We start from the raw sequence: 24,347 nt of genomic DNA, 5'->3' as shown, positions 1-24,347 counted from the left end.
CCCAAGATGCAAAGGAATAGAATACCCCAGCTGACCAGGTTGTTATCCCTTGTATCATCATGATCCAAGATGGTCCCTCGAACGAGGATGACTTGCTTCCACGTGTTCACAGGTGTTTCGATGAAGGACCTGATGTTCCAGTCCTGAACTCCAATTGAGGGGGTGGAAGATGCCTGTGGGTGGATTGTTTTAATGTGGGGTGACCGTTGCACACCAGCCACCCCACGGGCTTGACAGAGTTTGGTCTTGATCCAGTGGCAAGGGTTAACCAGGATGACTGGAGACCAGCTCTGCTGCACGGACCCAGTGCGCTCACATATCGCAGTATGGGCTGGGCCCGTGCTGCCCCTGGGCCCTCTCCTCTCCTGGGCCCCGTACCCTCATTCGCCGCACCTCCGCCACGATCTCTTGCCGCACCTCCGCCATGCTCTCTCCCTTGTATATTGCTTGAGGAACCGCTGGGCTTCCCTTCGGGACACAGCAGGCATGGTGCTGAGGCAGTCCCTGAACCTCCGCTAACCAGAGGGTCCATTGGGCTCCGAGAGCAGGCCGCAAACGTTAGGGGAGGAGTCATTGTAACTTTATTTACATTCCTCCACCACACCTTGGGTGTTGCAGCCGAGACCTCCGGACATCTGATATCCATCAGCAATCAGAAGGTTCTGATCTTATGAGAAGGTTGTTCCATGAGGAGAGACGGAGTAGATTGTTCTAAAAGAGTTTAGGCTCAATGAGAGGTGATCTCATTGAAACATACATGATTCTGAGGGGGATTGACAGGGTAGATGCTGAGAGGTTGTTTCCCCCAGGCTGGAGAATCTAGAACTAGGGGGCACAGTGTCAGGTTAAGGGGCCGGCCATTTAAAGCTGAGATGAGGAGGAATGTCTTCACTCGGAGGGTTGTGAATCTGTAGAATCCTCTACCCCAAAGGTCTGTGGATGATGAATCTTTGAGTATAGTCAAGGCTGAGGTCGACAGATTTTTGGACTCATGGGGAATCAAGGCATATGGAGATCGGGTGGGGAAGCTGAGTTGAGGAGGTTAAAGATTAGCCATTGTACTGTTTTATGGGTCCTTTGCTTAAGAATTCATAGCAACACATTGCTAATAAACCAACTAGTTCTTAATAGCAAAGGTTTAACAATCACACGACACATTACCGGTTCATCCACCAGGCTCACAACCACCTGCCTCATTGTGGTTCCCCCGAACCCAACTGGCTGGGGTTTTATTGAGTCTTGTGAACATCACGTGACTGGCTAAGCCACTCCCAATGCAACAGCTCTCCCAGCCTGTGAGCATGCTCACCGGGGCGTACATTACAGCCATGATCTTATTGAATGGCGGAGCGGGCTCGAGGGGCCATGTGGCCCATTCCTGCTCCTAATTCTTGCGTTCGTATGTTAAAAGGTACCAAATCCAGCCACAGACCCGAGGGGAAACCCAGTGATGGGTGCTGGGCTGGAGACCCACACTGTGGGTGCTGGGCTGGAGTAACCCAGTCTACCCCATGTCCCAAGAGGCCTTGTCTAAGACAACAAAGTCTTATCAAAGGGATGTGTGGCTTTTCTTTAAAGTTGGCGATGAACTAGTGATTTATTTTGTATTCACTATAAACATTCAGAAAATAGAGGCAAAATACGATCAATGCTGGTTATCATTTTTATATTGGTTTTAATTATCTAACTTTAAACTTCCTGGATGCCTCGTTAATCAGCATTAAAAGGGGAGCAACTTTAAACATTCAGGCGAGTAGTGAGCGGAGGACTGAAAGTGTTGCAAAGAACAGCCGACGGGGTTTTTGTTTTAACAGAACCCTTTACAGTGACACGTACGGTGTGCGGTGTACAGACAGGGCTCGCTCCTGCTATTCTCAATACATGGCTCGCAGTAACCTTTCCTATTCTGGTCCGGCCGCAACAGAACCACCATCTCAGGTTGCACTAAGAATATACACTCCATTTACATAGCCAAGTATAGGTCAATCTTGATGCTGCAACTACATTACGGTCCTGCTACAGCATGCAATGGTCTGCATATGCCCACGTTAGGTGCAAATCTACATCAGAACACGATTAAAAACACCTTGCCGTAATATAGTGCCTCTGACAGCCCGAGGACATTTCAAAGCGCTTCACAGCAAATTAAGTACATTCAAGGAAAATACAATAGTCCGAGATGCCATAAGGTATTATAAGTGGCAGCCACTGCTGCTGAATGCTTATTTTATCATAATGAATGCTGTAATGTATTTGCTTCAAGGGTTCTTGCTTAAGAATTCATAGCAACACATTGCTATTAAGAACAAGTTGGTTTATTAACAAAGGTTTAACAATCACACGACACATTACCAGTTCATCCACCAGGCTCACAACCACCTGCCCCATCGTGGATCCCCCGAACCCAACTGGCTGGGGTTTTATTGAGTCTTGTGACCATCACGTGACTGGCTAAGCCACTCACAACTCAACAAACCTGTGAGCATACTCACAGATGCACACATTCACAACGTTCACCTGAGAGAGCAGACGGGGCCTCGGTTTAATGTCCCATCCGAAAGTTGGCACCTCCGACAGTGTGGCACTCCCTTAGCACTACACTGGGAGACAGCCTAGATTTCTATCCTCAAGTCCCTGGACTGGGACTTGAACCCATAACCTTCTGACTCAGAGGCGAGGGTGCTACTCACTGAGCTACAGCTGACACTTCCTACTTGGGGAGCTGCAGCATTTTGAGGTGCACTTGCTGCCTCTTTCCTGTGCAGTGGAGGCTGAAAATGTGCCTGTTATGTGGCTGGGGCTTCAACTGATAGTTCAATGAAATATCCCTGAAATAATCGTTACCGTTTGACCGATTGTGTTGGGGAGATGATGGCCTTGAATAAGCTGTGTTAGTACATCTCTACACTCCCGTGAGCATACTCACAGCTGTAAACGTTACAAAGGCTAACTTAGAATTAACTGTATAACTCGCACACGGCTTCTGAACACTATACCAGGACTATAGAAGCCTTAGAGTGAGCACAAGGAAGGATGTCTCACTGCTTCGAATGCTCACGGAGTTCTGCCTTTATGTGTTTTATACAGGGCTAGAAGATCCCGGGATGGCAGGACTGACATATGAGGAGAGACTGGATCGACTGGGCCTGTATTCACTGGAGTTTAGAAGAATGAGGGGGGATCTCTCAGAAACATATAAAATTCTGACGGGACTGGACAGGTTATATGCAGGAAGAATGTTCTCAATGTTGGCGAAGTCCAGAACCATCGGTCACAGTCTAAGGATAAGGGGTAAGCCATTTAGGACTGAGATGAGGAGAAACTTCTACATTCAGAGTTGTTAACCTGTGGAATTCAGTTGTTGATGCCAGTTCGTTGGATATATTCAAGGGGGGGCTAGATATGGCCCTTACGGCTAAAGGGCCAAGGGGTATGGAGAGAAAGCAGGAAAGGGGTACTGAGCCATGATCTTATTGAATACTGGTGCAGGCTCGAAGGGCCAAATGGCCTACTCCTGTACCTATTTTTTATGTTTCTATGTTTCTATCCCATTTGCCAGAAGGCCAAGGGGCAAGTTACTGTCAAGGTCTCGTGAGCTGACGAACAAAGTACTTTACCAACTCGCACTTAGTCCTTCAGCACCATTCACTTGTTTCCACGTCTCTGCTTTCTTCCTACCTGGGATTGCGTGTAGTCTGTTGGATCTTCTCAACATCCAGAAGGCACTCAACAACATTCAACACAAAAAGAGGTTGTTAGTTGAGCTCAAAGCTCCGGGGAATAAGGGTAAATCTTGGGGATAGATAAGAATTTTAAAATGTATTTATTTCATTCGTTCTGGGATGTGGGCATCGCTGGCAAAGCCAGCATTTATTGCCCATTGAATGAAGAAAACTTTCAGCACTTGATAGAGAACGACATTGGGAGGAATAACATCGGTGCCTTAAAAGGCACATGCACAAATATTGCCTCAAAATTCAAAAGGGATGTAATGTAATGCTCTCTCGTATACCTCCAAAAATTAAAGAAAGACTTGCATTTATATAGTGCCATTCACGACCTCAGGACATCTCAAAGTGCTTTACAGCCAATGAAGTACTTTTGAAGTAAAGTCCCTCTTGCAGCCTCTGGTTCTTTTGCCAATTGTTTACAATCTGTGCCCTCTGGCTCCCGACACTTCAGCCACAGGAAACCGTTTCTCCTTATTTACTCCATCAAAACCCCTCATGCACTAAATGCACGACCAATATTAAAATTAATCAATGTGGAAAACAAATATCTGAAGTACTTTTTGAAATGTAGGCACCGGGGATAACTGCCCTGCTCTTCTTCGAAGTAGTGCCCTATGATCTTTTACATCCACCTGAGAGGGCAGAGGGGGCCTCGGTTTAACCTCTCATCTGAAAGATGGCCCCTCCGACAGTGCAGCACTCCCTCAGCACTGCCCCTCCGACAGTGCGGCGCTCCCTCAGCACTGCCCCTCCGACAGTGCGGCGCTCCACTCAGTACTGCCCCTCCGACAGTGCGGCACTCCCTCAGCACTGCCCCTCCGACAGTGCGGCGCTCCACTCAGTACTGCCCCTCCGACAGTGCAGCACTCCCTCAGCACTGCCCCTCCAACAGTGCGGCACTCCCTCAGCACTGCCCCTCCGACAGTGCGGCGCTCCCTCAGCACTGCCCCTCCGACAGTGCGGCACTCCCTCAGCACTGCCCCTCCGACAGTGCGGCACTCCCTCAGCACTGCCCCTCCGACAGTGCAGCACTCCCTCAGCACTGCCCCTCCGACAGTGCGGCGCTCCCTCAGCACTGCACTGGGAGTGTCAGCCTAGATTTTTGTGCTCAAGTCCCTGGAGTGGGACTTGAACCCACAAACTTCTGACTCAGAGGCAAGAGTGCTGCCCACAGCTGACACTGAACAACAACAACAACTTGTATTTATATAGTACCTTTAACGTAGTAAAACATCCCATGGTGCTTCACAGGAGTATTACGAGATTTAAAAAAATTGACAAGGCACAGAAGTAGAAACTAGCGCGGGGCTTGGTCAAAGAGTCGGTTTTAAGGAGCGTCTTGAAGGAGGAAAGAGAGGTAGAGAGGCGGAGAGGTTTAGGGAGGGAGTTCCAGAGCTTGGGGCCCAGGCAACAGAAGGCACGGCCACCAATGGTGGAGCGATTATAATCAGGGATGGTCAAGAGGGCAGAATTAGAGGAGCGCAGATATCTCGGGGGGTTGTGGGGCTGGAGGAGATTACAGAGATAGGGAGGGGCGAGGGCATGGAGGGATTTGAAAATAAGGATGAGAATTTTGAAATCGAGGCGTTGCTGAACCGGGAGCCAATGTAGGTCACAGGGGGTGATGAGTGAGCGGGACTTGGTGCGAGTTAGGACACGGGCAGCTGAGTTTTATATGACCTCTAGTTTACATAGGGTAGAAAGTGAGAGTATGTCAGAATGGTCACATCTAGAGGTAACAAAAGCATGCATGAGGGCTTCAGCAGCGGATGAGCTGAGGCAGAGGCAGAGATGGGCGATATTACGGAGGTGGAAATGGGTGGTCTTAGTTATGCTGCGGATATGTGATCAGAAGATCATTTCAGTCAGATATGACACCAAGGTTACACACAGGAAAGTACAGGAGTTTATCGATGGAAGGACGGTCGACCTGGTGTGAAAGCAACAAGCTGCCATAAATAATCGAGAATATTTTCAGAATAAAAAGAATTGGTACAGAAGCAACAGATTGCACCTAAATTACACAGGAACCAAGAGACTTGCGAGGAATATTAAGACAGCAATGTAACATAGAAACATAGAAAATCGGAACGTCGAGCCTGCACCACCATTCAATAAGATCATGGCTGATCATTCCCTCAGTACCCCTTTCCTGCTTTCTCTCCATACCACTTGATCACTTTAGCCGTAAGGGCCATATCTAACTCCCTCTTGAATATATCCAATGAACTGCCATCAACAACTCTCTGCGGCAGGGAATTCCACAGGTTAACAACTCTGAATGAAGAAGTTTCTCCTCATATCAGTCCTAAATGGCCTGCCCCTTATCCAAAGACTATGTCCCCTGGTTCTGGACTTCCCCAACATCAGGAACATTCTTCCCGCATCTAACCTGTCCAGTCCCATCAGAATCTTATACGTTTCCATGAGATCTCCTCTCATCCTTCTAAACTCCAATGTATAAAGGCCCAGTTGATCCAGTCTCTCCTCATATGTCAGTCCTGCCATCCCGGGAATCAGTCTGGTGAACCTTCGCTGCACTCCCTCAATAGCAAGAACGTCCTTCCTCAGATTAGGAGACCAAAACTGAACACAATACTCCAGGTGTGGCCTCACCAAGGCCCTGTACAACTGCAGTAAGACCTCCCTGCTCCTATACTCAAATCCCCTAGCTATGAAGGCCAACATAACATTTGCCTTCTTCACCGCCTGCTGTACCTGCATGCCAACTTTCAATGACTGATGAACCAGGACACCGAGGTCTCATTGCACCTCCCCTTTTCCTAATCTGCCGCCACTCATAATAATCTGCCTTCATGTTTTTGCCACCAAAGTGGATAACCTCACATTTATCCACATTATACTGCATCTGCCATGCATTTGCCCACTCACCTAACCTGTCCAATCACCCTGCAGCCTCTTAGCGTCCTCCTCACAGTTCACACTGCCACCCAGCTTAGTGTCATCAGCAAACTTGGAGATATTACATTCAATTCCTTTGTCTAAATCATTAATGTATATTGTAAATAGCTGGGGTCCCAACACTGAACCCTGCGGCACCCCACTAGTCACTGCCTGCCATTCTGAAAAGAACCCATTTATTCCCACTCTTTTCTTCCTGTCTGCCAACCAGTTCTCTATCCATGTCAGTACATTACCCCCAATACCATGTGCTTTAGTTTTGCACACTAATCTCTTGTGTGGGACCTTGTCAAAAGCCTTTTGAAAGTCCAAATACACCACATCCACTGGTTCTCCCTTATCCACTCTACCAGTTACATCCTCAAAATTCTAGAAGATTTGTCAAGCATGATTTCCTTTTCATAAATCCATGCTGACTTGGACCGATCCTGTCACTGCATTCCAAATGCGCTGCTATTTCATCTTTAATAATTGATTCCAGCATTTTCCCCACCACCGATGTCAGGCTAACTGGTCTATAATTCCCTGTTTTCTCGCTCCCTCCTTTTTTAAAAAGTGGGGTTACATTAGCTACCCTCTAATCCATAGGAACTGAACCAGAGTCCATGGAATGTTGGAAAATGACCACCAATGAATCTACTATTTCGAGGGCCACTTCCTTAATACTCTGGGATGCAGACTATCAGGCCCTGGGGATTTATCGGCCTTCAATTTCCCTAACACCATTTCCTGACTAATAAGGATTTCCCTCAGATCCCACTTCTCGCTCAACCCTCGGTCCCCTGGTATTTTCGGGAGGTTATTCGTGGCTTCCTTAATGTTGACAGACTAAAGTATTTGTTCAATTGGTCTGCTATTTCCTTGTTCCCCATTATGAATTTACCTGATTCTGAATGCAAGGGACCTACATTAGTCTTCACTAATCTTTTCCTCTTCACATATTCACAGCTTTTGCAGTCAGTTTTTATGTTCCCTGCAAGCTTACTCTCACTCTATTTTCCCCCTCCTAATTAAACCTTTAGTCCTCCTCTGCTGAATTCTAAATTTCTCCGTCCTCAGGTTTGCTGCTTTTTCTGGCCAATTTATATGCCTCTTCCTTGGATTTTACACTTTCCCTAATTTCCCTTGTTAGCCACGGTTGAGCCACCTTCCCTTTTTTATTCTTACGCCACACAGGGATGTACAATTGTTGTAGTTCATCCATGTGATATTTAAATGTCTGCCATTGCCTATCCACCGTCAACCCTTTAAGTATCACTCGCCAGTCTATCCTAGCCAATTCACGTCTCATACCATTGAAGTTTCCTTTCTTTAAGTTCAGGACCCTAATCTCTGAATTAACTGTGTCACTCTCCATCTTAATGAAGAATTCTACCATATTATGGTCACTCTTCCCCAAAGGACCCTGCACGACCAGATTGCTAATTAATCTTCTCTCATTACACAAGACCCAGCCTGCTCTCTAGCTGGTTCCTCGACATATTGGTCTAGAAAACCATCCCTTATACACTTCCAGGAAATCCTCCTCCACAGTATTCTACCAGTTTGGTTTGCCCAATCAATATGTAGATTAAAGTCACCCATAATAACTGCTGTACCTTTATTGCACGCATCCCTAATTTCCTGTTTGATGCCATCCCCAACCTCCCTACTACTGTTTGGAGGTCTGTACACAACTCCCACTAGCGTTTTCTGCCCTTTGGTATTGAGCAGCTCTAGCCATATAGATTCCACATCATCCAAGCTAATGTCCTTCCTTACTATTGCATTAATCTCCTCTTTAACCAGTAACGATACCCCACCTCCTTTTCCTTCCTGTCCGACCTTCCTGAATATTGAATACCCCTGGATGTTGAGTTCCCAGCCTTGGTTATCCTGGAGCCATGTCTCCGTAATCCCAATTACATTATATCCGTTAACAGCTATCTGCGCAGTTAATTCATCCAGCTTATGATGAATGCTCCTCGCATTGAGACTCAGGTTTGTTTTTTTAATACTCTGTCCTTTTAGAATTATGTTGTAATGTGGCCCTTTTTGATTTTTGCCCTTGATTTCTCTGCCCTCCACTCTTATTTTTCTCCTTCCTACCTTTTGCTTCTGCCCCCTTTTTACTTCCCTCTGCCTCCCTGCATAGATTCCCATCCCCCTGCCATATTAGTTTAAAAGTTTAGAAGACTTGCATTTATATAGCGTCTTTCACGACCACCGGACGTCGCAAAGCGCATCACAGCCAATGAAGTACTTTTGGAGTGTAGTCACTGTTGTAAAGTAGGAAACGCAGCAGCCAATTTGCGCACAGCAAGCTCCCACAAACAGTAATGTGATAATGACCCGATAATCTGTTTTTAGTGATGTTGATTGAGGGATAAATATTGGCCAGGACACCAGGGATAACTCCCCTGCTCTTCTTAGAAATAGTGCCATGATATCTTTTACATCCACCTGAGAGCAAACGGGGCCTCGGTTTAATGTCTCAACCGAAAGATGGCACCTCCGACAGTGCAGCACTCCCTCAGCACTGCACTGGGAGTGTCAGCCTAGATTTTTGCGCTCCAGTCCCTGGAGTGGGACTTGAACCCACAACCTTCCGACTCAGAGGCGAGTGTGCTGCCCACTAAGCCACAGCTGACACTGCCATGGAGGTAACTAAATCCCAGATGGTACCGACTGCAGTGTAGAAGGTGGTGAACAGAGTTCCATGAACACAGAAACCCTGAGAGACACAGATGTGCTGGAGACCACGAGGGCCAGGAAAGGAGGCAAATCTACAATAAGATGCTTGTACATGAATGTTAGATGAGATAAGATGCTTGATCTGGAGGCTATTGCAACGAGTGGGAACTACAATATGATGGAAATGTCAGAAATTCGGCTAAACCCAGAGAATCAAACTCAATTTAACATTAAGAGATACAGAGGGTGTTCAGAAAGGGCAGGAAATAAAGGTGGTGCAGCCAGATATGTCAGGTACAACTCGAAAGGAATGGCCGATCGTGTGGGTGGGATCCTGCACACAGTATTCTGGATAGAAATCGCAAATGTGAAAAAATTCATGCTATCCCGAGGGATGTGCTTCAGACCAGCAGATCAGTGCAAGAAGAGCGAGCTTTTGATCTGTATGAAGGGATAATAATGGAACGCGATAACAGAAAATTTATTCTCATAGACGACGTCAAATGAACCAAATATAAACTGGAAAAACTCCCAGCAGTTTAGGGTAAATATAATAGTCGATTACCTCAGAGCTCCGTGTGGAAGTCAGATCATGGGAGGGTACAGTCCTGCTACTCCCGGCCCACAAGCTGTGCAGTGACGGCATTTACCTGCTGAATCTGAAAACCCCGGTCTGTTTGTAGCATTCACCTTTCCTGAGCCCCAGGAAATCCGGCCTGCACCCGTTAAATTCAAATTGTTGAAAAAAATTCGAAGGCCCACAGCCTCACTTAAATATTATACAGGTCCAGCGTCGAGAATCCGGAGATCCGGAATCCGGACCAGCGCCTCGGTCCGCCTGCCTCGGGCTGACCCCCCCCCCCCCCCATCGAGCCCCCCTCCCCTACCTACCTACCTCAGCCCAGGCGTTTCCGGACTCTGGACGTCGGAAAGACGTAGCGAAGTCCGGAAATACCCAGAATCCGGAGCGGCCTCGGTCCCGAGTTCTCGATGCTGTACCCACAGACCCACCTCTCCGGAGCAGGTTACTCGGCCGTTCACCAACTCCCCCCCCACCACGGTTAAACAGAGCTCCTGCGTTCACGGTGGGTCGGGGTCAGGGTTCCCAGTTATGTAAATGTAACCAGCTCCTCACGGCCATCTCCCACCCACTGCAGGGTAGTTAAAATGACCCCCAAAATGTACAATTTTATGAAGACTTCACATTTTGCGTCTTTGGGTCCAAAAAGACACGTTGAAAAATTGATGCTCAGAAAATGACCTTATAGTGTCAGCCGTGGCTCAGTGGGCAGCACTCTCGCCTCGGAGTCAGAAGGTTGTGGGTTGAAGTCCCACTCCAGGGACTGGAGCACAGAAATCTAGGCTGATACTCCCAGTGCAGTGCTGAGGGAGTGCTGCACTGTCGGAGGTGCCGTCTTTTGGATGAGACGTTAAACCGAGGCCCCGTTTGCTCTCTGATGCGCTATTTCGAAGAAGAGCAGGGGAGTTATTGGCTGTAAAGCGCTTTGAGATGTCCGGTGGTCATGAAAGACTTGTATTTCTTTTTTTACATTTTTTTTCATCAAAGATACTGTTCTGAAGCGTTGTGGCAAAATTGCCGAGGCTTGCAACGTGTGAAGTATGGTTACTGACACAATGAGCAGGAGCTTTGGCTAACACTTTAGGGTTGTGTATGAAATATTATATGTGCCTCACACACCATTCGAATGTGTGTGTTAGATGTCGGAATGGAACGTGCGAAAGTCAAAAACCACAAGTGGAAAGCCTGTGAGAAGTTGAATCCACACAAGATCTTTTTAAAACCAGCCCGCTTGTTTAAAATGTGATATGGGCAGCGTCAGTGTATTATGAAAATACATATTCTCCCTTGCAGTAAAAGAAATCGTCACTGCACAGGGACATGGCAAATTGTTAGTGTTTACTCTGCTCAGCAAATAGAATGAATCGAAGCTCATTGTTTCAAATCAATAAACATGACAGGTGTCCTAAAGTTAGCACATTTTCTGTCCAGCTGAAATAGGAGCAGGAGTTGGCCATTCGGCCCCTCGAGCCTGCTCCACCATTCAATAAGATCACGGCTGATCTGATCATGGACTCAGCTCCACTTCCCCGCCCGCTCCCCATAACCTTTCACTCCCTTATCGCTCAAATATCTGTCTATCTCCACCTTAAATATATTCAATGACCCAGCCTCCACAGCTCTCTGGGACAGAGAATTCCACAGATTTACAACCCTCAGAGAAGAAATTCCTCCTCATCTCAGTTCTAAATGGGCGACCCCTTATTCTGAAACTATGCCCCCTAGTTCTAGATTCCCCCACGAGGGGGAACAGCCTCTGGGTATCTACTTTGTCGAGCCCCCTCAGTAAGTTATTACGGTTGATATTCTAACACTTCAATAACTTGTAACAGCTTGAAATGGAAGGAAATGAACAATAACAAAACAATCAAAAGGCTACAATTAGGCTCCACAATCAAATAACTTCAATACAGAGATGCAATTCAATTTTATTTCAACAGAAAATATTTGGGTGTGCAAACACCGGGGTCAATTTTAACCCTCTGCTTCCGACGGGAATGGGGCGTGTGGTTGGGGAACAGAGAGGGCGTGACCTGCCCCTCCGGCTTGGCACCTCACGCTCACCAGCTACATTTTAATGCCCAGTCAGGTGTTGGGCGCCCAGTGCCAACCACGCCAGGAAACCCCGATACCACATGGAGCAGACACAGATGAGAAAAGGAAAAAGCCTTGGATTTATATAGCGCCTTTCACGACCACCGGATGTCTCAAAGCGCTTTACAGCCGATGAAGTACTTTTGGAGTGGAGTCACTGTTGTAATGTGGGAAACGCAGCAGCCAATTTGCGCACAGCAAGCTCCCACATACAGCAACTTGATAATGACCAGATAATCTGTTTTTTTTTTGTTATGTTGATTGAGGGATATTTAAATATTGGCCAAGGTACCGGGGATAACTCCCCTGCTCTTCTTCGAAATAGTGCCATGGGATCTTTTTACATCAACCTGAGAGAGCAGATGGGGCCTCGGTTTAAAAACATAGAAATTTACAGCGCAGAAGGAGGCCATTCCAGCCCATCGTGTCCGCGCCGGCCGACAAAGAGCCGCACGGCCCTCGGTCAGCAGCCCTGAAGGTTACATATAAACCTATGAACAATAAACAATGGCAGAAAGGCAAAGAGCACCCAGCCCAACCAGTCCGCCTCACACAACTGCGACACCCCTTACACTGAAACATTCTACACTCCACCCCAACCGGAGTCGTGTGATCTCCTGGGAGAGGCAAAAACCAGATAAAAACCCAGGCCAATTTAGGGAAAAAAATCTGGGAAAATTCCTCTCCGACCCATCGAGGCGATCGACACTAGTCCAGGAGATCACCCTGGTCGTATTCTATTTCCTGTAGTACTTACCATTATATCTGCGCCGTCCAACAAAAGGTCATCCAGTCTAATCCCAATTACCAGCTCTAGGTCCGTAACCCTGCAGGTTACTGCACTTTAAGTGACCATCCAACCATCTCTTAAAAGTGGTGAGGGTTTCTGCATCCACCACTCTTCCAGGCAGCGAGTTCCAGATCCCCACAACCCTCTGCGTAAAGAAGCCCCCCCTCAAATCCCCTCTAAACCTTCCACCACCCACCTTAAAACTATGCCCCCTTGTAATAGACCCCTCCACCAATTGGAAATAGACCCTTACTATCCACTATTTCCAGGCCCCTCAATATTTTGTACAATGAGGTCTCCTCTCAACCTCCTCTGTTCCAATGAAAACAAACCCAGCCTATCCAATCTGTCCTCATAACTAAGATTCTCCATTCCAGGCAGCATCCTAGTAAATCTCCTCTGCACCCTCTCTAGTGCAATCACGTCCTTTCTATAATACGGCGACCAGAACTGTACACAGTACTCCAGCTGTGGCCTAAACAAAGTATTATACAATTTAAGTATAACCTCCCTGCTCTTATATTCTATGCCTCGGCCAATAAAGGCAAGCATTCCGTATGCCTTCTTAACCACCTTATCCACCTGGCCTGCTACTTTCAGGGATCTGTGGACAAGCACTCCAAGGTCCCTTTGTTCATCTACACTATTAAGTGACCTACCGCTTAATGTGTATACCCTTTCCTTATTAGCCCTCCCAAAAAGTGCATCACCTCACACTTCTCTGAATTAAATTCCATTTGCCACTGCTCTGCCCACCTGACCAGTAGATTGATATCCTCCTGCAGCCCATGACTTTCCTCTTCATTATCAACCACACAGCCAATTTTAGTGTCATCTGCAAACTTCTTAATCATACTCCCTATATTCAAATCTAAATCGTTGATATATACCACAAAAAGCAAGGTACCCAGTACTGAGCCCTGCGGAACCCCACTGGAAACATCCTTCCAGTCACAAAAATATCCATCAACCATTATCCTTTGCTTCCTACCTCCAAGCCAATTTTGGATCTAACTTGCCACTTTGCCCTGGATCCCATGGGCTTTAAGCTTTATGACCAGTCTACCATGTGGGACTTTATCAAAAGCCTTGCTAAAGTCCATATACACTACATCGTACGCATTACCCTCATTGAATTTTTTGAGGAGGTAACCAATAGGATCAATCAGGTTAGTCAGACATGATCTTCCCTTAACAAATCTGTGCTGACTGTTCCTAATTAATCCTTGCCTTTCCAAATGCAGATTTATCCTGTCTTTCAGGACTTATTCCAATAATTTTCCCACCACTAAGGTTAGGCTGACAGGTCTGTAATTACTCAGCCTATCCCTTTCTCTCTTCTTAAATAAGGGTACTACATTAACGTCTCATCCAAAAGACTGCACTGGGAGCATCAGCCTAGATTGTTGTGCTCAAGTCCCTGGAGTGGGGCTTGAACCCACAACCCTCTGACTCAGAGGCGAGAGTGCTGCCCACTGAGCCACAGCTGATACTGCAAGGGACGATTGATTCTAATTTTTTGTGAAATCTCCTTCAGGGCCTGGAGCAGGTTAAGATTGCAACCCGCTGTAAGGCAGCAAGGGCGATGGGAGTTTCCCCAGGAAGGACGGGGCTAAATTTGACCCTTAATTATCTAAAGACTTTTACACAGATAAGGAATGGTCACCATTTCCGAGCTGGACGAATGGTGCATATTTATAGCAGACCAATTGTATCGTCATTCTCAATGAGAAGACTGCGACACGCATTCATTGTACTTCACACCGCCATGGTCCAGGAGGTTTAATATCAATTCAGGGCATACCACATCCCTTTCCAAAAACTCTACGCCTATGCCATAACTCCAAAACCATTTTCCAAAACTCCCTTAAAATAAAGAAAGGCTCCATTGATCCTCCCACACACAAATCTCACATTTAGAAATGCAAGACACAGCTCCCAGATCTCTGGACCTTCCCATTGTGTTAATTCAGCACAGTCTGCGTAAATTTGCATGCAGCAGGCATCTAGATTTCTGGAACAGAGAGGCACTCAACAGCTTTATCCACTATTTCCCATCAATTGGCTTCCCGTGTTATGGCCACACATTTCGCAATACTCCGACAATCCCGTTTACACTGCATATTTATAGAGGGAGTGGCACTGAGTGTGCTGGCAGTATAAATCCCACCAGTGTAAAGAAAGAAAAACTTGCATTTATATAGCGACTTTCACGACCACCGGTCTCAAAGCGCTTTACAGCCAATGAAATACTTTTGAAGTATAGTCACTGTTGTAATGTGGGAAACGCAGCAGCCAATTTGCGCACAGCAAGCTTCCACAAACAGCAATGTGATAATGACCCGATAATCTGTTTTTTTTGTTGTGTTGATTGAGGGAGAAATATTAGCCGGACATTGCGTAGAATTTACAGCCATTCGGCCCAATGGCTCCAGGCCGGTGTTTAAATAGTGCCATGGAATCCGTTTAGGTCCACCTGAGAGAGCAGACGGGGCCTCGGTTTAACGTCTCATCCAACAAACAGCACCTCCGACAGTGCAGCACTCTCTCAGTACTGCATTGGGAGAATCAGCCTGGGTTATTTTCTGCTCAAATCCCCAGAATGGGACTTGATCCCACAGCCTTCTGACTCAGAGGCGAGAGTGCTACCTAGTATAGAGGTAAAACCAGCACTAAATGGAGACATGGGGGCGATTTACGGTAAGGCACCTCCTGCACCAGCAACAGCAGTCCAACCCGCGGGCAGGAACCACCAGGTAACCACTACACTGTTCCCAGTGTAGCAGGCACAAGTCGTATTTGTTCCTGTATTGAGGTGAAATGCAGAGATGCATTTCAGGGAAAGCTCAATAATTATATGAGGGAGAAAGGAATAGAAGGGTGCGCTGATGGTGTGAGGTAGGGTGGGAGGAGGCTGGTGTGAAGTATAAACTGATAGGATGGATAAAGAAACTATTTACGCTGGTTGGGGAGTCTTGGACGAGGGACATAATCTAAAAACTAGAGCCAGACCGTTGAGGAGTGAAATTAGGAAACACTTTTACACACACACAGGTTGGTAGAAGTTTGGAACTCTCTTCCACAAATGCTAGATCAATTGTTAATTTTAAATCGGAGATTGATAGCTTTTTGTTAACCAAAGGGGTATGGGCCAAAGGCAGGTCTAAGGAGTTAGGTCGCAGATAATCTCATTGAATGGTGGAACAGGCTCGAGGGGCTGAATGGCCTCCTCCTGTTCTAAATTTCCTAAACACCGGCCTGGAGCCGTTGGGCCAAATGGCTGTAAATTCTACACAATGTGACCCTCACAAAAGCCCCAAAGCCTCACAATTGTTGAGTTACTTTTCGATTTTTACAAATGCAGCGAATGGCCCATGGTCACTGACGTGATGCGGTAAATAACTTCACAGAAACAGCTGACTGAATTCATTATTCATGGGTCGCCCAGTCTCCCGAGCGGAAACATACTGGGGGCCGAAATTGCCCCTTAGCGCCGGGCCAGTTCGTGCTGCCGGCCGGCACCAACCAGTTAGTGTGCGGGCGCGGCGACACGCGCGGAATTGCACTCGGGGCTCCGCCGGCGGAAAGTGGTTTGTGCCGGGCCCCACGATTAGCACCCGGCGCGGTGCTCGAACGCCGATGATGTCATCGCGTGCACGCCGACCCCTGATCGCCCCTCGGGAAATTGCCCCGCGGGACAGGAGGTAGGCGTGGGATGATGTCACCGACAGTTCCTCCAACCCGAACCCAGCTGCCCTTAAAGGGGAGGTGGGAGTGCAGCAACGCCATCTTTCTTCTGTCAGCCGACTTTTCAGCCGGACCGACAATGAAAGGCAGAAAAGAAAGATTTGCATTTATATAGCGCCTTTCACGACCTCCGGATGTCTTTAAGTGTTTTACAGCCAATGAAGCAGTGTTGAAGTGTAGTCACTGCTGTAATATGTGACCACTGATATGGCGGAACCACCAGCATGCAGTCTGCCCCCACCCCCCCGCGGGTTCCAGGCCGCTGGACCAGCCCACACGCTCCCCCTCAGGTACCAGGTCACTGGCCCGGCCCACATCCTCCCCCTCAGGTACCAGGTCACTGGCCTGACCCACACCCTCCCCCTCAGGTACCAGGTCACTGGCCCGACCCACACCCTCCCCCTCAGGTACCAGGTCACCTTCCCGACCCACACCCTCCCCCTCAGGTACCAGGTCACTGGCCCGGCCCACACCCTCCCCCTCAGGTACCAGGTCACTGGCCTGACCCACACCCTCCCCCTCAGGTTCCAGGCCGCTGGCCCGGCCCACACCCTCCCCCTCAGGTACCAGGTCACTGGCCCGGCCCACATCCTCCCCCTCAGGTACCAGGTCACTGGCCTGACCCACACCCTCCCCCTCAGGTACCAGGCCGCTGGCCCGACCCACACCCTCCCCCTCAGGTACCAGGCCGCTGGCCCGGCCCACATCCTCCCCCTCAGGTACCAGGTCACCGGCCCGACCCACACCCTCCCCCTCAGGTACCAGGTCACTGGCCCGACCCACACCCTCCCCCTCAGGTACCAGGTCACCTTCCCGACCCACACCCTCCCCCTCAGGTACCAGGTCACTGGCCCGGCCCACACCCTCCCCCTCAGGTACCAGGTCACTGGCCTGACCCACACCCTCCCCCTCAGGTTCCAGGCCGCTGGCCCGGCCCACACCCTCCCCCTCAGGTACCAGGTCACTGGCCCACACCCTCCCCCTCAGGTTCCAGGCCGCTGGCCCGGCCCACAACCTCCCCCTCAGGTACCAGGTCACTGGCCCGGCCCACACCCTCCCCCTCAGGTACCAGGTCACTGGCCCGGCCCACACCCTCCCCCTCAGGTACCAGGTCACTGGCCCGGCCCACACCCTCCCCCTCAGGTACCAGGTCACTGGCCCGGCCCACACCCTCCCCCTCAGGTACCAGGTCACTGGCCTGACCCACACCCTCCCCCTCAGGTACCAGGTCACTGGCCTGACCCACACCCTCCCCGCTGGCCCAGTGGGTGCCACTAAAGAGGCTGCAGAGTTTGCAGTGGCCCTCCCGTTTAATACGGGAGAGATGTTGTGAGGCGTCAGCGTGACACGATACGTCCGCATTGTGCTGACGTCATCAGCGGTGCACCGATGCGCTGAGCGCCGCGCCCCGCGCCCAGCGAACGCCACACGAGCGCTCCATTAGCGCAACAAATACGTTTGGGGGTCAAAGAGCCCAAATTCACGCCGGTGCCCCCGTTTCCTGCGTCGGCACTAGAGTGACACCGAATTCTAATGATGCACTCCAAACCCAATTCGGGCAGTCACGGATAACCCGCATTGTACCCCTCACTCAATCTTCCTCCCCGAACAGCACATCCACTACCACCCCTTTAGTACCCTGAATGAAGGTGAATTTCACCGCTCAGATGGTAATGAATAAGAAGCTGTAAGCAAATAGGCCTTTATAACATGCTGTTTGGACCACATATATTGTCTCTGTTTTGCATAGCACATTATTCCACGTGAGTTTACTTCAATTGTATTAAGAACATAAGAAATAGGAGCAGGAGTAGGCCATACGGCCCCTTGAGCCTGCTCCGCCATTCAATAAGATCATGGCTGATCCGATCATGGACTCAGCTCCACTTCCCTGCCCGCTCCCCATAACCCCTTATCCCCTTATCGGTTGAGAAACTGTCTATTTCTGTCTTAAATTTATTCAATGACCCAGCTTCCACAGCTCTCTGAGGCAGCAAATTCCACAGATTTACAACCCTCAGAAGAAATTTCTCCTCATCTCAATTTTAAATGGCTCTCGATGATTGTTACAGAGACATCCCACGCAGCCGTTATTGCACTGCCCGAGTGATTTGTGCTTCAAGGCTTGTGCCCCGAAATTGTGCTGCATAATCTAAGTGTAAGGTGGCTTAACCAGTTTGTCTGAAATACCTCTCTCTGTGCTTTCAATAGATGCGTTAACCTGTTTAAAATTAATAGTGGAGAGGGGAATTTAAAATATGTGTGTTAAGTTTTTAAGAACACAAGAACATAAGAATTAGGAGTCGGCCATTCGGCCCCTCGAGCCTGCTCCACCATTCAATAAGATCAGGGCTGATCTTAGACCTCAACTCCACTTTCCCGCCCGATCCCCATATCCCTCGATTCCCTTAATATCTAAAAATCTATCGATCTCAGCCTTGAATATACTCAAACGGCTGAGTATCCACAGCCCTCTAGGGCACAGAATTCCAAAGATTCACCACCCTCTGAGTGGAGAAGTTTCTCCTCATCTCAGTCCTAAATGGCCGACCCCTTATCCTGAGACTGTGACCCCTGGTTCTAGACTCCCCAGCCCAGGGGGAAACAAGCTCCCAGCAAGGACCCTGTCAATCCCCCTCAGAATCTTGTCTGTTTCAATGAGATCCCCTCTCATTCTTCTAAACTCCAGAGAGTATCGGTCCAATCTCTCCTCATAGGACAAACCTCTCTTCGCCGGAATCAATCATTTACCTGCTTGCACCTCACAGTATAACATTAGAGGCCTCACTTTCTCTATTTTAATCGGCGGCAATGGAATGATCACGCACGGTGATGGCTCACATAGTCAAATAGCCTGCTAGTACTCACTGTTGCACATGATGAATGGCCACTTGCTTGAGGTAGTTGCGGGGTTGTTGCTGCTGCTACACAATGGCAGGCAGCACGAGTCAGTGCCTGTGAGACAGAATCAGATATGAATAGAAAATCAAAAGGTAAAATGACAAAATATAAATAGGATCAGTGAACGTTACATTTACCGATGCTGCAACCTTGACACCACAGCACTAATTACGGCCAATCACAGAGGCAGCAACCCGAGTTGCAGACCCGAAGGCAACTTCAATTTACAATACACTAACATTCTGAGACAATAGGTTGTGGGTTCAAGTCCCACTCCATAAATCCAGGCTGACACTCCCAGTGCAGTACTGAGGGAGTGCCGCACTGTCGGAGGTGCCATCTTTCGGATGAGACATTAAACCGAGGCCCCGTCTGCTCTCTCAGGTGAGTGTAAAAGATCCCATGGCACTGTTTCGAAGCAGAGCAGGGGAGTTATCCCCCATGTCCTGGGGCCAATATTTATCCCTCAATCAACATCACTAAAACAGATTATCTGGTCATTGTCACATTGCTGCTTGTGGGAGCTTGCTGTGCGCAAATTGGCTGCTGCGTTTCCCACAATACAACAGCGACCTGGGAGGACAGATGCACCAACGTTAGCGTTCTCGACCAGGCCAACATCCCCAGCATTGAAGCACTGACCACACTTGATCAGCTCCGTTGGGCGGGCCACATTGTCTGCATGCCAGACACAAGACTCCCAAAGCAAGTGCTCTACTCGGAACTCCTACACGGCAAACGAGCCAAAGGTGGGCAGAGGAAACGTTACAAGGACACACTCAAAGCCTCCCTGATAAAGTGCAACATCCCCACTGACACCTGGGAGTCCCTGGCCAAAGACCGCCCTAAGTGGAGGAAGTGCATCTGGGAGGGCACTGAGCACCTCGAGTCTCGTTGTCGAGAGCAAACAGAAACCAAGCGCAGGCAGCGGAAGGAGCGTGCGACAAACCAGACTCCCCACCCACCCTTTCCTTCAACCACTGTCTGTCCCACCTGTGACAGAGACTGTAATTCCCGGATTGGACTGTTCAGTCACCTGAGAACTCACTTTTAGAGTGGAAGCAAGTCTGCCTCGATTCCGAGGGACTGCCTATGATGATGACACTCGAAAAGTACTTCATTGGCTTTGGCAGTAAAGCGTTTTGTTGCGTCCCGAGGTGGAGAGAGTGCGATAGAAATGCAAGTCTGTTTTTTCTGCGGTGCGAAAAGTAAAGAGCACAATAACATTTATCAAGAACTGTAACGATATCTAAACGAACTTTACTTTGCGATAGGACTCAGTTATTTTTACCCAAAGCTGATAACTGAGGAGAACGTGTCCGTACAGCACGGAGCTGGTGCTACATTGTTAGAGGTGCTATCACTCAGCGGACTCATGAGACAGAGGTCCAGTCCCCCTGAGCAGGTGGATCTGAGGCCCAGGGAGCCATCCTGGCCAAAACCCCTCCATCAGCCAACACCACATCATCCGGCTCACTGCGGTGTGTGGGAACTTGCAGTGCATCTTTGTCAGTATCAGTCACTGCACTTCACAGCAAGGGACTGGACAAGTGTTGAGATGATTCTGAGAGACACAGCGTGTTATGTAAATGTAAGCCTTTCTTTATTTCTCTGAAAAGGTCGGGTTTAAACATGTCAGAACAGGGTGAATAATGTTATCATTCTATTGACAATTTATCTCTTATTGTCCCTCCTTATCGTCTAGATATTGAAAAATAATTATCTCACGGGATGTGGGCGTCGCTGGCAAGGCCGACATTTACTGCCCATCCCTAACTGCCACTTGAGAAGGTGGTGGTGAGCCACCTTGAATACAATGAGTGTCTCGCTGGGCCATTTTAGGGGCAGTTAAGAGTCAACCCCATTGCTGTAGGTCTGGAGTCACATGTAGGCCAGACCGGGTAAGGGCGGCAGATTTCCTTCCCTGAAGGACATTAGTGAACCCGATGGGTTTTTATGACAATCCGGTTGTTTCCGGGTCACCATTACTGATTGGGCATAAGCCAATTTATGGCGTGACACCCACAACACGCCGTGCATGGAACTCCCCGTCTGAAACAGGGTCATTTACCAACAATAGCTTTTTAATTCCAGATTTATTTAATGAATTGAATTTAAATTCCCCAACTACCTTGGGGAGATTTGAACTCGTGTCCCGGGATCATTAGTGTAGGCCTCTGGATTACTGGTCCTGTAACCTAACCACTGTACCCGGTAAATGTAGAGCCAGATTGCAATTTGCTACTGTTAGTTCCCGATTACTACTGGAACTGCTTCGAGACTGCTGCCTCCTTAGAGGGACCTCGGTTGAACGTCTCCTAGATTTTTGTGCTCAAGTCCCTGGAGTGGGACTTGAACCTGCGACCTTCTGACTCAGAGGCAAGAGTGCTGCCCACTGAGCCACAGCTGGCACCATGCAGCGATGATTCCATCTCACCAAAGATTGTGCTCAGCGGTAAGGTTAAGATTGGCTGAACCATTAACTACAATGAACGTGAATGTTACGAAAGGCTGGGATGTGAAGTCATGTCCTGCGGGAGTCAGACAGTCGACTGTTACAGCTGTCAGCCATAACCTTTTTGTAAATTGCAATTGCTATGTGGCTGCACTGTGCTGTCATATACCATTACATTCACCAAGTGCAGTGCACACAACACAGGCCGATAGTTAGTGTGGGCTCGGGGACAGTGGTGCAGTTAGCTCACACACTAGCGCAGGATTTTGGGCATGAGCCCGACTTAACGATGGCATGGTGAGAGGACCCAACAATCAGTGCATTGACCTCAGGGTTTTTAACGGGGTCAGCCTCACTTTAACGCTGCTGCCCAGCGAGCGATGTCACCTGTCGTTCGGAGCTTGCCTGGGTGGGAAGGTACATGTTGCTCCAGGGTTAAAAGTCCTTCAAACAGCCGGAGAAAGCAAGACATTGCGACACCACAGTTTTGAATTCTACCAAACACGCAACAAATATCTATGTCCATAAAGATAGCAGGAAGCTAGAGAAAGCTTCTTTCTTGGATAAGGCCACAGAAACTCTGCTGGAGGACGTGTGAGGGAAGTCGGCAGGTCCTTCTACAGCACAGAGTGATGCAGGACGTCGAGCACAGGCCCAGGGACTGGAAGGAGGCAGCCACCTGTGTTACTGACACCTTCACTACACCATGGGAAAGCGGGAAGGGGGAAAAGGGAAAAGGCGGGAAGGGGGAAAAGACGGGAAGGGGGAAAGGAAGGAAGGAAGGACTTATATTTATATAGCGCCTTTCACAGCCAATGGACATCCCAAAGGGCTTTACAGCCAACGAGATACTTTTTGAAGTGTAGTCACTGTTGTAATGTAGGCATTAGATAGAAAGGTTATTTTGGATTGAACGCAGAGAAGGATAAACCCACCATAACCTTCCATCAATAAATCCACTAACTCTGCGTAGCATTTATAATTCCCTCCCCTTCAGATTGTCTTATGAGTACTTCCAAAGCTTACTGTAAATATCCATGACATTAATAACAAAACAACTTTGATTTATAGAGCGTCTTTTAACATAGTAAAATGTCCCAAGAAGCTTCACAGGAGTGTTAAAAAGTAAAATTTGACACCGAGCTTCCTTTCCCCAACTATTTACAATCTATATTAACGACTTGGATGAAGGGGCCGAGTGTAATGTAGCCAAGTTTGCTGATGATACAAAGATGGGAGGAAAAGCAATGTGTGAGGAGGACACAAAAAATCTGCAAAAGGACACAGACAGGCTTAGTGAGTGGGCAAAAATTTGGCAGATGGAGTCTAATGTGGGAAAGTGTGAGGTCATGCACTTTGGCAGAAAAAAATCAAAGAGCAAGTTATTATTTAAATGGAGAAAGATTGCAAAGTGCTGCAGTTCAGCGGGACCTGGGGGTACTTGTGCATGAAACACAAAAGGATAGTATGCAGGTACAGCAAGTGATCAGGAAGGCCAATGGAATCTTGGCCTTTATTGCAAAGGGGATGGAGTATAAAAGCAGGGAAGTCCTGCTACAGTTATACAGGGTATTGGTGAGGCCACACCTGGAGTACTGCGTGCAGTTTTGGTTTCCATATTTACGAAAGGATATACTTGCTTTGGAGGCAGTTCAGAGAAGGTTCACTCGGTTGATTCCAGGGATGATGGGGTTGACTTATGAGGAAAGGTTGAATAGGTTGGGCCTCTACTCATTGGAATTCAGAAGAATGAGAGGTAATCTTATCGAAACGTAAGATTATGAGGGGGCTTGACAACGTGGATGTAGAGAGGATGCTTCCACTGATGGGAGAGACCAGAATTAGAGGGCATAATCTTAGAATAAGGGGCCGCCCATTTAAAACGGAGATGAGGAGAAATTTCTTCTCTGAGGATTGTGGATCTGTGGAATTCGCTGCCTCAGAGAGCTGTGGAAGCAGGGACATTGAATATATTTAAGACAGAAATAGACAGTTTCTTAAACAATAAGGGAATAAGGGGTTATGGGGAGCGGGCAGGGAAGTGGAGCTGAGTCCCTGATCAGATCAGCCATGATCTTACTGAATGGCGGAGCAGGCTCGAGGGGCCGAATGGCCGACTCCTGCTCCTATTTCTTATGTTCTTAAAAGGAGATCTTATGGCAGGTGACCAAAAATTTTGGTTGAAGAGGTGCATTTCAAGGAACGTCTTAAAGGAGGAAAGAGATTACCATGGTTGCTGGTTCAGTACAACAACAAAAACATCTTGCATTTATATAGCACCTTTAATGTAGTAAAACATCCCAAGGCGCTGCTCAGGAACGTTATCAAACAAACTTTGACATCGAGCCACATAAGGAGATATTAGGGCAGGTGACCAAAAGCTGGGTCAAAGACATACATTTTAAGCAGCGTCATAAAGGGAGGTAGAGAGGCGGAGAGGTTTAGGGAGGGAGT

General features: G+C 48.2%; 1 protein-coding gene across 2 annotated transcripts in view; it reads right to left on the bottom strand.

Annotated features, from left to right (window-relative positions):
* The window catches only part of LOC139279671 (tyrosine-protein kinase Fyn-like), a 351,315-nt gene that overhangs the window by 262,291 nt on the left and 64,677 nt on the right, over positions 1 to 24,347 (bottom strand). The window contains exons 1-2 of one of the 2 annotated variants that reach the window (XM_070898778.1): positions 20,487 to 20,584; positions 19,406 to 19,492 (exon numbers count right to left, since the gene is read on the bottom strand). The gene's annotated coding sequence lies outside the window, so the exon portion shown is untranslated. Of the gene's footprint in view, positions 1 to 19,405; positions 19,493 to 20,486; positions 20,585 to 24,347 lie in introns of those variants that run through there. The other variant, XM_070898777.1, reaches the window with a different exon arrangement.

This window comes from Pristiophorus japonicus, chromosome 14, assembly GCF_044704955.1.
Source record: "Pristiophorus japonicus isolate sPriJap1 chromosome 14, sPriJap1.hap1, whole genome shotgun sequence".
NCBI lineage: Eukaryota > Metazoa > Chordata > Chondrichthyes > Pristiophoridae > Pristiophorus > Pristiophorus japonicus.
This window is presented reverse-complemented; position numbering and strand designations above follow the sequence as displayed.